We start from the raw sequence: 14,912 nt of genomic DNA on the forward strand, positions 1-14,912 counted from the left end.
CATCTAGAGTTGACATATACATTGATGAATTAAAAATTAAAAATTTCTGTGAATTGGAACTGAGAAAAAATTGTCTGGATAGAATCCAATAACTCCTCAAGAAACAGAAAATAGACAAAAATATATTTACATTTGGAGGTTTTACCTATATCTCTTTCTCTGGGTTCATGCAGTTACTATGAGTAAAGCATTCTCTGCCATTACATTTCTGATCCACAGCATAAAAAACTTCACTGACTCATTCCCATGACTTTTTGTTCCACTAGCTCTGTTTCCATCTTAGATGATAGATAAATACAAAATATTTGCATTCTGGAAACCCAAGGAGATGAAACAGTTATATATTCTCAGTTTGGATGACATATCTCAGAGATACATGGTTGCATCCAATTCTCGGAAATGTTACCTGAAATTGAAATGAAATGAGAATATCAACATTGGTAGAAGACCATGAGGAGTTGCTTTCCCAGAGATTCTCATATGATACAAATACTCCACGATTGGCTTCTCTTGGAATCTCAGCTCTTGGCATGGGTGGAAGGATTCATAGCTCCTATGTTTCATAGATGCACACTTTGACACTGTCTATATTTTTATGACACAATCTAAGTGTTATGGACATAGTTACTGCTCTTGTAGTGTTTGGGCTTAAATGATATTCCCTGGACCTGAAATTGTTGTTCTGACTTACCCTACTCTTTAAAATTAATCTTCCAATAGAAAACATACATCTTTTGTAAAATTTTGCATAGATGGGACCCAGTAAATGATTCCTTAAATTACCCAATGGAATACAATTGAACAGAGCAGAGCTCAGTAAATGAGTTTCATCTATATAACATATATTGATAGTTTGAAGGTGGCAAACCAGTCCACCATTTCTCCAGAAAAAGTAATAGCGTTTCTTCTGTAACCTGTGTTTATCACTCTCACAATTCATAAAGGTTTCTTTTGGTAAAATCTACATATAAATGCCTCTCTTCAAGTTTTTCCTTTAGACAATTTGGTGACTTTTTCTTCAAGAGTAAAATGTATTATTATTTCTATGAAAATAAATTTTATTTTAGTCTTGAAGAATTTTGTATTCTTCAAGAATAAAATTTAGTTTCCTGTGAGAACAGATGTATCCCCTCACTTCACAGTGAATCATAGGTGGTAACCTATTTAAAGGGTTCAGAAGAAGAGAAAAATTATCATAAAAAAGCCAAGAAGATGATTTATTTGGGAAAAATTTAGTGTCAAGATTGGTGATTAAATTAAAGATTGAAATAAAGAATTGGTGAAAAATGGCATAGTTGTAAATATTTCCATCATTCACTCTATATAAAGCTCTAGAAAACACTTTTACTTCAGAACTTTGTATGAGTCATATATGATAGAAGGAAAACAGGAAAAGTCTTAGGGGATTTTGAAAGTCATCCTATCACCGTCTGCCCTAAATTACACTCAGAGTATAAAGACATTTGGTGTCCACCATGCAATTCACATGATATGTTGTCAGGAGGACAGGGTGGACTGGCATATACAAGAATTTCTCCCCCCCTTCTGCCTGCGTTCTTGTTCTCCAGAGGATTGTGAACTAACAGGAGTCCTGCATATATAACCGACACTTATGGGAATTTCTTCCTACTGCTTGAATTGCAGAAAGTGCAGCATATTTGTGTCCCAACAATATGGGGGGAAACTTCTTAATTTATAGTGTATTCTTGATGATAGCATAAATATCACCTTTCTTGGCTTGGCTGTTTTTTTTAGTGTTTTCTACTTGAAAGACATACCTCTAACTTCTTCAACAATGTTGAGAAAACAAGCCTACTAAATTTCTTCAAAAATTATTGGAGATTTTTCAATGATATTTATGCTTAAAGAAAAAAGACATACAGGTAAATTATTGGAGAGAGAAATTGATGGCAAAAGCAACTACCTGCCTGGTAAGAATATGGGAACTGATATATCAACTAGTTGGAAGTGAGGACATTCAGGATACTGTGTACTTTGGATAAAAGTGTGCAGCTCCTGCATGAATAATATTGGCAAATCTGAATCAGAATACACTGTTTGTAGTCATTCCTAAGGAGATTGTCTTTGGAAGAGTTTGGAAAACAGCTTTATTTATTAAAGAATTTTGTTGAGAATCAGAATTCAATAAATGTGGAGTATGGTGGATCATTTAATTGTTCTGGAGAATACTAAAAAAATAGCAAGCTGATGATTTCAATTCTCAGATTAAGGCACAATCAAAAATGAGAATTGTTCAGGACAGTAAAAATCAAATCTCCTTTCTCTGTAAATTACAGGTCTGTTGTAGGTATAACTAACAGAGTCCAATTCTATGGCTTAATGCATTGTGAAATAAATGAATTCACTGATTAGTCAAAGAAGGAAAACTGAGTAAATACAAGAACACGTATTTCTTTTCTTTTTTTTTCAAAAAGGAACATTAACTCTGAGCAATCTCTAAACCTAAAATGCCACTCTAATCTGCCAGTTAAAAAGATGACTCTGTGGTCAGGGAAGGAACAAAGAAAAAAACAGATTCATTCTACTTCCAAAAGAAGACAATAGGTCTATTTAAAACCTTGATATTATTTTGTAATATCTAGGATTAATATTTGAAAAAGAAATAGCTGGCAATAGGCAAAATACCCATGGAGCTATTCAGGATCTGTAAATGAAGACTCTTATGGTAGGAAATACCATACAAAATTTCCTGGTAATGACCCTGATTATGAAAATAATTCTTAAAGATTTAAATTATATCACTGAAAGTATCCCAGGGATGAGTGAAACCATAAAAATGGAGGAATCCGAGGTGTAATATCTATTATATTCTCAACTAACTTATGTTGAAATTGTGCAAAGAAAGTTATCTACCAAAGAGGGAATATAGATTATTGAAGTTTAATCATTTGGTGACTGACATCAGTCCAAGATATGCCCTGTTTCTGGAGCCAAGTACTAAAACCATGACAACAGGTACATGGCATTTAAAAGGACAAATGATTTTCATCAAAAGTGTATAACACAAGAGTGGTTGAATTCTTCTCTCTGGAGCTGCAATGCATGTTATCTCCTCCAGCAATTCCTATAATTTTTATGCACCTGTAATAAATAATAATAAATAATTTCCAAATTACCTGTAAGAAATATGCAGGCAGAGGAGTCCAACTCAATACTGAATCCTCAGAATACAATCAGTCAGGTCAAATGATTTCAAGAAAATACAAAAAATAAGGTGTTTTGACAGATGAAAAGCAGAGACAGAATTCTAGAAATTAAGCAAACAGGAGATTATTTTATACACTGATAAGAGTATTTAATTTAGATAGGCTAGTATTCATCTCAGCTAATGGCAAGCAAATTTCTAAGCTTGTGAAAAAAGGACCTTTTACAGGGTAAAATTTTACCTGCTGGAAATTATTCTTAAGGCATGCTTTATGTCCTTGTTTCTAAGACTATATATAAAGGGGTTCAACATGGGAGTGATCACTGTGTACATCACTGAAGCTATTGCACTTGCCCTTGTATTTTTGGTGGCAGCAGAACTGAGATACACTCCAAGACCTGTACCATAAAACAAGGACATAACTGAAAGATGATACACAAAGGTAGAAAATGCTTTACACTTGTCCCCAGCTGATGAAATTCTCAAAATAGAAGATATAATCTTAGAGTAAGCAAAAATGATACCAGTGAATGGAATAAAACCCAGAATTCCAGTTGTGAAATACATCACTAGGTCATTGAGGAAGCTGTCAGAAAACACCAGTTGGACTACATGATCAAGGTCACAGAAAAAGTGGGGTATTTCCAACTTTGTACAAAAAGTCAATTGCACAACCATTAGACCATGTAAAAGAGGGTCCCGAACACTCAACATCCATGACACCAGCAGGAGGAGACCACAGATCCTGCGGTTTATGATGACCATGTAGTGCAGTGGGTGACACATGACCACATAATGGTCATAGGTCATCACAGTTAAGAGGAAGTCACCTAATCCTCCAAAAACCAAGAAAAAATACATCTGGGTGAGGCAGTTTCCATAACTTATAGTTTTGGTCTCCATCTGGATGTTCACCAGCATCTTTGGGACAGTGGTGGAGGTGAAATAGATGTCTGCAAAAGACAGGTTAGCAAGGAAGAAGTACGTGGTCATGTGCAGGTGTGCATCATAGATGGTAGCCAGGACAGTTACCAGGTTCCCAATGAGAGTGACGAGGTACATTGTCAGGAAAAGAGCAAATAGGAGGGGCTACACTTCTGTGTCTTCTTAGAGTACCAGGAGGATAAATTCTGAAACACATGTTTCATTGTCTAAATCCATGTAACTCATGAAAATTCTGGAGCAGAGACCAGAGCAAGGCAGATTTAGGTGAGAGGAGTGTTCAAAAATTAACAAAGTCCACGTCTATACCGTAAGTTCAGTATTTCTTAATTAGTATGTATAGTTCTAGAGGCCTTTATATGAAAATATAAGGAATGTCATTGCTCTTCCTTCTCATTAATGCCACTGCCAATTCACCATCCTTGTCAAGAATTGTACACATTTTACAAAGACAGTACTTTTATTGAAATGCTTTTGCACACTATTTTATTCTTCAATCAATTTGACCATTTATTTTGTACTACCTGATGAAAAAGTTGAGTTCATGGATATCTATAATGGCAGCTCAATATTTTGAATGTAATTATATTACCAAGTTGTAACATTGAAAATGGTTAGAAGGAGAAATTTTCAGTTGTATATAGATTGTTATAATAAAAATTAAAAACAAAGTTATTCTATCTTCATTGATAGAAAGACTTAATTGTTTAGGTGCCATTCCATCTCAACTTGATCTATACATTCAACTCAATCCCATTCCAAATGTCAGCACTTTCTCTTGTGTATATGGACAAATTAATTCTAAAGTTTATATGGAGAGCAACAGTCTTAGATTGCCTAAACAATACTGAAGAAGACCAAGCTTGTAGAACCCATATTACCCGATTTAATGCATAATTACAAAGACACAATGACCAAATTTTGTGTGTTGATGAAATAGATGCATGAAATAATGTGGAAGAACTCAAAAATAGACACACACAAATATATTCAATGTGTCTTTGAAAAGTAGCAATGGAAAAAAGTTTGTTTTTTCAACAAATGCTACTGGAACAATGGGATGCCAACATGAAAACATAAAAGGAAGTTAGCCAAACATTGTATCCATTTCATAAAAATTAACTCCAAGCAATTCCTGCACTTAAAATTGCAATGCAAGAATAATACGTTTAGAGTAAAATATACCAGAAAATCTACTAGCCCATGGTTTGGTGATGAGTTTTAAATATAGCATCTAAATCATGATTCTTGAGAGAAGAATATTCATAAATTTGACTTTATTAAATATAAAATTTCTGCCCAGTGAAATGCATCGATAAGGAATGAAAAGACAATCAATTGAGTTGGAGAAAATGTTTGCATAACACGTATTTGATTAAAAATATGTGTCCAAATATACAAAAAAAACTTTTCACACCAAACAATAAAAAGGTAATATCCAATTTAAAAAGGCAAATGATCTGAACACAAAACTACATAAAGAAGATCTACAAGTGGCAAGTAAGCACGTGAAATGATTCTCAACATCATTTGTCATTAGTAATTGCAAAGTTAAACCATGATGATATTTCATTACACACCTCTTAGAATACTAAAAATCTAGACAGTGACAATACCAATGGCTCATGAGAATGGGGGATTGTACGAATTTTCATTCATTTTTAGTGAGAACACAAAATGGTGCAGGCAGGAGAAAGTTTTGCAGTTTGTAATAAAACTAAACGTCATCTTACCATGCAATCCAGAAATTTTGCTCTTAGATATTCATTTAATTTGAAACTTAAGTCCATGCAGAAACCTACAAGAGAGTCTCTATGGCAGATTTACTTATAATCTCCAAAATCTGAAAGCAACAAAGATGCACTAAAGTAAGTGAATGGATGAGCAAATTCTGCTATACCTATACAATGGAATATTATTCAGTGATATAAATAAATATCCTCTTCAATTATGAAAGTTCAGAACAAATGTTCAATGATAGCTTTTAATAGGAGAAACTGTCTAAACATGCTCCATAAGTAGAATTTCAATGATAGGACTTTCTGGATTAGGCAAAACAATAGAGACAATAGAATGATCACTGATTGCCAAGGGATTTGGAACAGGAGAGCAGGGTCTAATAGGTGAATCACAGAGTAACTTTTATGACCGTGAATCTATTCTGTATAATAGTGTTATTATAGACACATGACTATATGCATTTGTTAAAGCACATTAACCTTTCAAACACAGAGTGAACTTTACTATATGCAAATAAAATATTCATCTTCAAGATCAAGGAAATGCCCATATGGAATGCAAAATTTGATGAAACAGGGCGGGCCGCGGTGGCTCAGCGGGCAAAGTGCTTGCCTGCTATGCCGGAGGACCTCGGTTCGATTCCCGGCCCCAGCCCATGTAACAAAAACGGAGAAACAAAATACAATAAAACAAGAAAATGTTTAAAAGATGTTTCCCTTTCTTCCTCCCTTCCTTCCTTCCTTCTCTCTGTCTTTCCTTTAAAAAAAAAAAAAAAAAAAAAATTTGATGAAACAGCCTAACTATATTACAAACACATGAAACACTCTTGCTGGAGGGATGAGGGAGAAAGGTGTTGAAATAATAATATTGGATATAAATGGAATGCATAACATGAAGGGAACAGAAACTGCATAGAAGCACTATATTTTGATGGATACATTTCATCCCACCAGGGTGTGGGTTGACAATTCTATCCTTCTATACATGTATACTGGAATCAAGCAATTAAGTAGATGATGGCTGGTGAGAAGAATATGTTTCTCACTGCAGAGTGGGTGCTTAACCATAAGCAAGGGGAGAAGACTAGAATGTTCTACCTGGTAATGTTTTAGAGTGAGACCATCAGCATGAGTAGGTTAATATAGACACAGAGGGTTAAAGTGGACATATTTACAGTCTGTGTATATGTACAACTTGGTAGACTTACATATATTTTCTTACTCTGTCAGTGAAGAAAGCCTAGATGTTCCAGTACCATGAAGTACACATAGTGCCTGGACTTTTATTTTAAAACCATTCTCCTACAAAAGTTCCTGGAAGAAATGTCTGACTCTAGACACGGAAAAGAAATATACAAGAGTTGCCTGGATCACCTTTCAGTACCAGTAAATTAGCGCTAAAGTAAATCCCTCAATGATGGGGTGTATCAAAGAGACACCGGGAACTGATGAGACATCACATCACCAAACCTGAATCAAGCAGAACAGCAAAAGAGCTGAAGTAATATATCACAACCCAAAGTATGTGACAAAAGTCATGAATCCAAAATGATATAAATAAATTACTCAATGAATTAATAAGAAGAGACAAGTCTCCCATGCAGAAACTTTCAAATATTTGTATGAACATTATTTACTCAAGAAGGTGGAGCATAACCCAAACTGCTGAATTGTGGGATTCACAATATGAATTGGAAAAGGGAGAAATGAGGAACTTCTAAGTGGGGAAACTTGACATGCATTGTTGATCAAGGTCCACATCAAAAGTGATAAATTGTACCCTGGATACATGTAGGAGCCAAGTGTTAAAACAAGACCTGCAGAATTTGTTGGAAGCAGCTGGCCTCAGGATGGTGGCAGTAAACTATGGAGAATGTTATGTAGAGCAATCTGGGAGGAAGAGAATGTTTACCCCAAATGGTTATGTTAAGTATGAAGGAAGAGAGCACTGAAAAATAAGCTCTCTGTTCTTTCAAGAAATGCATGGATGCCTTTTGTCACCCTGCATTATTTAAGCAGGCTCTGGATAAGAATAAAGTTTCTGAAGTCTGTCTGAAGTAAACTCAAGCTTCAGACCCCCTGAGCCCATCTGTGTCTTTCTCTTTCTTTCTTTCTTTCTTTCTTTCTTTCTTTCTTTCTTTCTTTCTTTCTTTCTTTCTTTCTTTCTTTCTTTCTTTCTTTCTTTCTTTCTTTCTTTCTTTCTTTCTTTCTTTCTCACCATTCCTTAATATCCTTCAAGCTCCATTTCAATAGGAAGCAACATTTGGTGCCCAACCTGGGGCGTGAAGAAGAAGACCCCAAATCAATATTAAGGAAGCAAGGAAAAGTTTCATTAGAGGCACGTGTGTCCAGCCAACAGAAGAGGACTCAAGTCATATTGGTAAAGTAAGCATTTTCCTTGGATCATCAGGGTAATGGGTAATCATAATAGGCAGCTGGAGGAGTATGTGTGTGTGTTAAAGCTACTGGGTTGCCTGTTAAAACATGTGAATTATTAAGCTTATTTGATCTCATTCAAAAACATTGTTTTTGGCTTCAGCCTTAAGGCCATAATGTTTTAAATCTTAAGTAATGAAAATTGGTTATGAAGGATTTGCAGCGAACATGACAAAACGGGGAAAATATTCCTGTTTCTATTTGGTTATTGTGTTCAGTCAGGCAATGAACTACCTGGCTTGTGTTTGTCTTAAACTCTAACTTGTAAGTTGTGTTTCCTCTCAATCTCCCACTGCCCCTTGTTACCCTGTTTGGACAGTTGCTTGAGCTGGACTCGGCAATTGGTGCCCAAACAGGGATCTAATAAGGGAACTCTTAAAGCATAAAATAAGGAGACACTACAGGGACATCCACTACAAATACTACAAGTGGACATTTGTGGGTTGAGCAGTGGCCCTTATCTATAGAGAGTTTTGAGGCTCTGACTTGGTTGATTTGGGCACAGTTTGGAGCAGGATGTTTGAAGGAGTCTCGTGGTTCTTGGAATTATTCAAATTTATTGCAGGAGGGAGGTCAGGAAAATGGAGACTGTTGACTGATTTGATAAAAGTTGATACTGTGGTTCAACCTATGGAGTCATTGAAGTCTGGCTTGCCCACACCAGTTTTAATTTCTAATAACTGCTTTATTATGATAGATTTTAAAAATTGCTTCTTTGCTGTGCCTTTGGTAGAGCAGAATAAAGAAAGATTGGTTTCTGGGCTTGCTCTTGATGGGATACTTTTATATAGGGATTCATGTACACCTGAGTCAGAAAGTATTCAGTGAGAAAGGTGCCATACCAAATGGGGGTCAGTGCTCATTGATGGTTCCTGTGGCAGGTTTGTCCCCAAGGGGGTATGCAGTTCGGGATTGTAGTTCTGATTCAAGGTGTTCTGTTAGGTTACCTTTGTTTAGTCTGAATGATTATTCTATGAGATTTATACTAATGCTACAGGTAAAGTCTTGTGACAGAGGGTGGGAATGGTAGCCCCATCTTCTTTTGTTGCTTTAAATTATTGACAGGCAGTGGTTTGGAGACTGGCCATGAGTTTAGCTCCTATTCATGTTTGAAGAAAAGATATATTTTAGGAACTTTGAGACTGAAGGTTCTCATTAAAAACTATATATTGGTGTTTTAAATGTGCATTAACTGAAGTGTTTTAAGTATTTGATATTCTGGTATTTGATTTCTCTGGTAATTGTGTGTGGTAAAGTATTTGTTTGGAATGATGGCTTAGGCATGAAGGATGTGGGCAATTTATTTTTATTAGTAGGAGGACAGAGTAATTTTACCCTAAGATAAAATGAGTGACTGTTGCAGAGTAAGAGGAGTGTGGGACAAAGCCTAAACTAATATAATAAGTGCTGAGGGTTTGTAAAAATGGAAATTATGGTTAAAATCAAGAAAGATTTAATGAGTTTAAAATGACAATATTTTCTTGGACTTTTTAGCCTGTTCTAATGAAAAGATACAAAAAAATCTAAATAATTAGTTAAAAAACAAAGAGTCTGTGTTTTATCAAAATAACTTATGTTAACTTTTATCATGTTGTTATCTGTATAAAAAAAACTTTATTTTCTACTGGGTATGATTATACTGGCAAAAACTGCTTCTTTTCTTGCCCTAAACCAGGTGGCCTAATCTATTAATCTAAGTAATACTATAAATGAATCTATTAATGACTAAATAATATTCAAATCATATAAATACCTAAATTTCTTTAAGCCAAAATACTTAAATGCTTTGTCCAGTGTTTACATAATCTATATATGCAAAAGCTAAATTTATCCCAAGATAACCATGGCTTATATTGGAAGCAGATCAGGTTTGAGGGTTGAATGCAAGAAAAAAATACACTTGTGGAGTCTTTTTTGTTCACCTGATGTTGCCATTATATGCAACTGATGTTGCTATCACATGACCTTGGTAAGAAATAGTTAAAATGTACACTCTAGCTGGGAGGACTGGCTATCCCCCAGAAGGAGGTGTACTTTAATAAAGAAATCTAGGTCCCAGGAAGCTCCTCTTCACCCCTAACCAGTTCCCAGAGGACCCAACTGGGCCCAGTCATGTAAGCAAATCAAAATTTGGCCACTATTGTAAGAAAATATCATAAAAACTGCATGTAATAAATTTAAAATTAACAAAAACACACAACCAATTATAAAGAATTCACATTCCTACATTCCTTTTCAATCAATCCAATGAATTCAATTTTAAAAATCTGGTCATTTACTATGAGTACACATCACTATTGACACTCTGCTTTCATTTTTTCTACCTGCCACTTTAGGGATTCCTAATTATATGTTACAAAACTTGTTTGATATTTTACAAGGAGATTCTGATTTATTAAGCAAAAGGCAGTTAACAGCTGCAGCTGAACGAGGGTTACAATTAATTGAACAATGCATTCAAAAAGGACAGCTTGTTCAAATAGATCTAAAAAAGCCTATTGATTTTATTATTTTCTTTACCTTGCAATCTCCCACAGGCCTATTTTAGCAAGATGGTGTTTTAAAATGGAATTTTTACCAAACAATTGACAAAAATGTTTAAATACATATTTGCAAAAGATTATTTCTTTAATAGCCAAAGGTCACCAAAGATATTATCAATTAAAAGGTCATGATCCTAATCGCATAGTGCATGATCTCACAAAGGAAGAGGTTCAAAGTCTATATATTTTCTTTTTTTTTTACTTTTATTTATTAATTTAAAAAAATTAACAAAACATTTAGAAATCATTCCATTCTACATGTACAACAGTAATTCTTAATATCATCACATAATTGCATATTCATCATTTCTTAGTACATTTGCATCGATTTAGAAAAAGAAATAAAAAGACAACAGAATAAGAATTAAAACGATAATAGAGAGAAAAAAAAACCTATACCTCACATGCAGCTTCATTCAATGTTTTAACATAATTGCATTACAATTAGGTAGTATTGTGCTGTCCATGTCTGAGTTTTATATCCAGTTCTGTTGCACAGTCTGTACCCTTCAGATCCAATTACCCCTTCTCTTTTTTTTTAATTAACAGAAAAAAAGAAATTAATCCAACATTTAGAAATCATACCATTCTACATATGCAATCAGTAATTCTTAACATCATCACATAGATGCATGATCATCGTTTCTTAGTACATTTGTATCAGTTTAGAAGAACTAGCAACACAACCGAAAAAGATATAGAATGTTAATATAGAGAAAAAAATAAACGTAATAATAGTAAAAACAAAACAAAACAAAACAAAAACCTATAGCTCAGGTGCAGCTTCATTCAGTGTTTTAACTTGATTACTTTACAATTAGGTATTATTGTGCTGTCCATTTTTGACTTTTTGTATCTAGGCCTGTTGCACAGTCTGTATCCCTTCTGCTCCAATTGCCCATTATCTTGCCCTGTTTCTACCTCCTGCTGGACTCTGTTACCAATGACATATTCCAAATTTATTCTCGAATGTCCGTTCACATCAGTGGGACCATACAGTATTTGTCCTTTAGTTTTTGGCTAGACTCACTCAGCGTAATGTTCTCTAGGTCCATCCATGTTATTACATGCTTCATAAGTTTATCCTGTCTTAAAGCTGCATAATATTCCATCGTATGTATATACCACAGTTTGTTTAGCCACTCATCTGTTGACAGACATTTTGGCTGTTTTCATCTCTTTGCAATTGTAAATAATGCTGCTATAAACATTGGTGTGCAAATGTCCGTTTTTGTCTTTGCCCTTAATTCCTTTGAGTAGATTCCCAGCAATGGTATTGCTGGGTCGTATGGCAATTCTATATTCAGCTTTTTGAGGGACTGCCAAACTGCCTTCCACAGTGGTTGCACCATTTGACATTTCCACCAACAGTGGATAAGTGTGCCTCTTTCTCCGCATCCTCCTCAGCACTTGTCATTTTCTGTTTTGTTGATAATGGCCATTCTGGTGGGTGTGAGATGATATCTCATTGTGGTTTTGATTTGCATTTCTCTAATGGCCAGGGACATTGAGCATCTCTTCATGTGCCTTTTGGCCATTTGTATTTCCTCTTCTGATAGGTGTCTGTTCAAGTCTTTTTCCCATTTTGTAATTGGGTTGGCTGTCTTTTTGTTGTTGAGTTGAACAATCTCTTTATAAATTCTGGATACTAGACCTTTATCTGATATGTCATTTCCAAATATTGCCTCCCATTGTGTAGGCTGTCTTTCTACTTTCTTGATGAAGTTCTTTGGTGCACAAAAGTGTTTAATTTTGAGGAGTTCCCATTTATTTATTTCCTTCTTCAGTGTTCTTGCTTTAGGTTTAAGGTCCATAAAACCGCCTCCAGTTGTAAGATTCATAAGATATCTCCCAACATTTTCCTCTAACTGTTTTATGGTCTTAGACCTAATGCTTAGATCTTTAATCCATTTTGAGTTAACTTTTGTATAGGGTGTGAGACATGGGTCTTCTTTCATTCTTTTGCATATGGATATTCAGTTCTCTAGGCACCATTTATTATTATTATTTTTTAAAGCTTTGCATACATCTCTGTTTATTTTCTTAAGGAACATTTCTGAAAATAAAAGTAAAATATAAATTTAGGATAAGCTACTGAAACATAAAGCAAAAAATAAATTCAAGAGTAGATGAACCAAGCCAATTTTATTTTGCTAATAATTTATGAGAGAGCCCAATTAATCATACTCTTGTTAGAGAAAGTTTTCATCAATTTGGTCACATATATTGATTCATCATCATCATCATCATTATTCAAGAAAAAATACCTAAGCTTACATAATTTTAATAAATGTGTCCGTAATGTCAGCCACCTCCCTGCCTTGATGATTAAGGCCATGTCAGCTATCAAGTAACCCAACACTGTATCTCAGTAGATAGGATTTGGGATGGATCCCTACTGATAAGCTGACCAGAAGATGTTTGGGGTGACATGTAGGCACCATTTATTGAAGAGACTGTTCTGTCCCAGGTGAGTTGGCTTGACTGCCTTATCAAAGATCAAATGTCCATAGATGAGAGGGTCTATATCTGAGCACTCTATTTGATTCCATTGTTCGATATATCTATCTTTATGCCAATACCATGCTGTTTTGACCACTGTGGCTTCATAATATGCCTTAAAGTCAGGCAGCGCGAGACCTCCAGCTTCGTTTTTTTTCCTCAAGATGTTTTTAGCAATTCAGGGCACCCTGCCCTTCCAGATAAATTTGCTTATTGGTTTTTCTATTTCTGGAAAGTAGGTTGTTGGGATTTTGATTGGTATTGCATTGAATCTGTAGATCAATTTAGATAGGATTGACATCTTAACTATATTTAGTCTTCCAATCCATGAACACGGTATGCCCTTCCATCTATTTAGGTCTTCTGTGATTTAACAGTTTTTTTGTAGTTTTCTTTATATAGGTTTTTGTCTCTTTAGTTAAATTTATTCCTAGGTATTTTATTCTTTTAGTTGCAATTGTAAATGGGATTCCTTTCTTGATTTCCCCCTAAACTTGTTCATTACTAGTGTATAGAAATGCGTGCGACAGATTTTTGAATGTTGGTCTTGTAACCTGCTACTTTGCTCTACTCATTTATTAACTCTAGTAGTTCTGTTGTGGATTTTTTCGGGTTTTCGACGTGTAGTATCATATTGTCTGCAAACAGTGATAGTTTTACTTCTTCCTTTCCAATTTTGATGCCTTGTATTTCTTTTTCTTGTCTAATTGCTCTGGCTAGAACCTCCAACACAATGTTGAATAATAGTGGTGATAGTGGACATCCTTGTCTTGTTCCTGATCTTAGGGGGAAAGTTTTCAATTTTTCCCCATTGAGGATGATATTAGCTGTGGGTTTTTCATATATTCCCTCTATCATTTTAAGGAAGTTCCCTTGTATTCCTATCTTTTGAAGTGTTTTCAACAGAAAGGATGTTGAATGTGTCAAATGCCTTCTCTGCATCAATTGAGATGATCATTTTTTTCTGCTTTGATTTGTTGATATGGTGTATTACATTAATTGATTTTCTTATGTTGAACCATCCTTGCATACCTGGGATGAATCCTACTTGGTCATGATGTATAATTCTTTTAATGTGTTGTTGGATACGACTTGCTAGAATTTTATTGAGGATTTTTGCATCTATATTCATTAGAGAGATTGGTCTGTCGTTTTCTTTTTTTGTAATATCTTTGCCTGGTTTTGGTATGAGGGTGATGTTGGCTTCATAGAATGAATTAGGTAGTTTTTCCTCCGCTTTGATTTTTTGAAGAGTTTGAGGAGAGTTGGTACTAATTCTTTCTGGAATGTTTGGTAGAATTCACATGTGAAGCCATCTGGTCCTGGACTTTTCTTTTTAGGAAGCTTTTGAATGACTAATTCAATTTCTTTACTTGTGATTGGTTTGTTGAGGTCATCTATTTCTTCTTGAGTCAACGTTGGTTGTTCATGTCTTTCCAGGAACCCGTCCATTTCATCTAAATTGTTGTATTTATTAGCGTAAAGTTGTTCATAGTATCCTGTTATTAACTCTTTCATTTCTGTGAGGTCAGTAGTTATGTCTTCTCTTCCATTTCTGATCTTATTTATTTGCATCCTCTCTCT

General features: G+C 34.8%; 1 pseudogene; it reads right to left on the reverse strand.

Moving 5' to 3' along the window:
- Window positions 1-3,403: 3,403 nt before the first annotated feature.
- On the reverse strand, window positions 3,404-4,327 carry LOC143672761 (olfactory receptor 7A5-like; annotated as a pseudogene).
- Window positions 4,328-14,912: the final 10,585 nt, after the last annotated feature.

This window comes from Tamandua tetradactyla (genome assembly GCF_023851605.1).
Source record: "Tamandua tetradactyla isolate mTamTet1 chromosome 15 unlocalized genomic scaffold, mTamTet1.pri SUPER_15_unloc_1, whole genome shotgun sequence".
NCBI classification, from domain to species: Eukaryota; Metazoa; Chordata; class Mammalia; order Pilosa; family Myrmecophagidae; genus Tamandua; species Tamandua tetradactyla.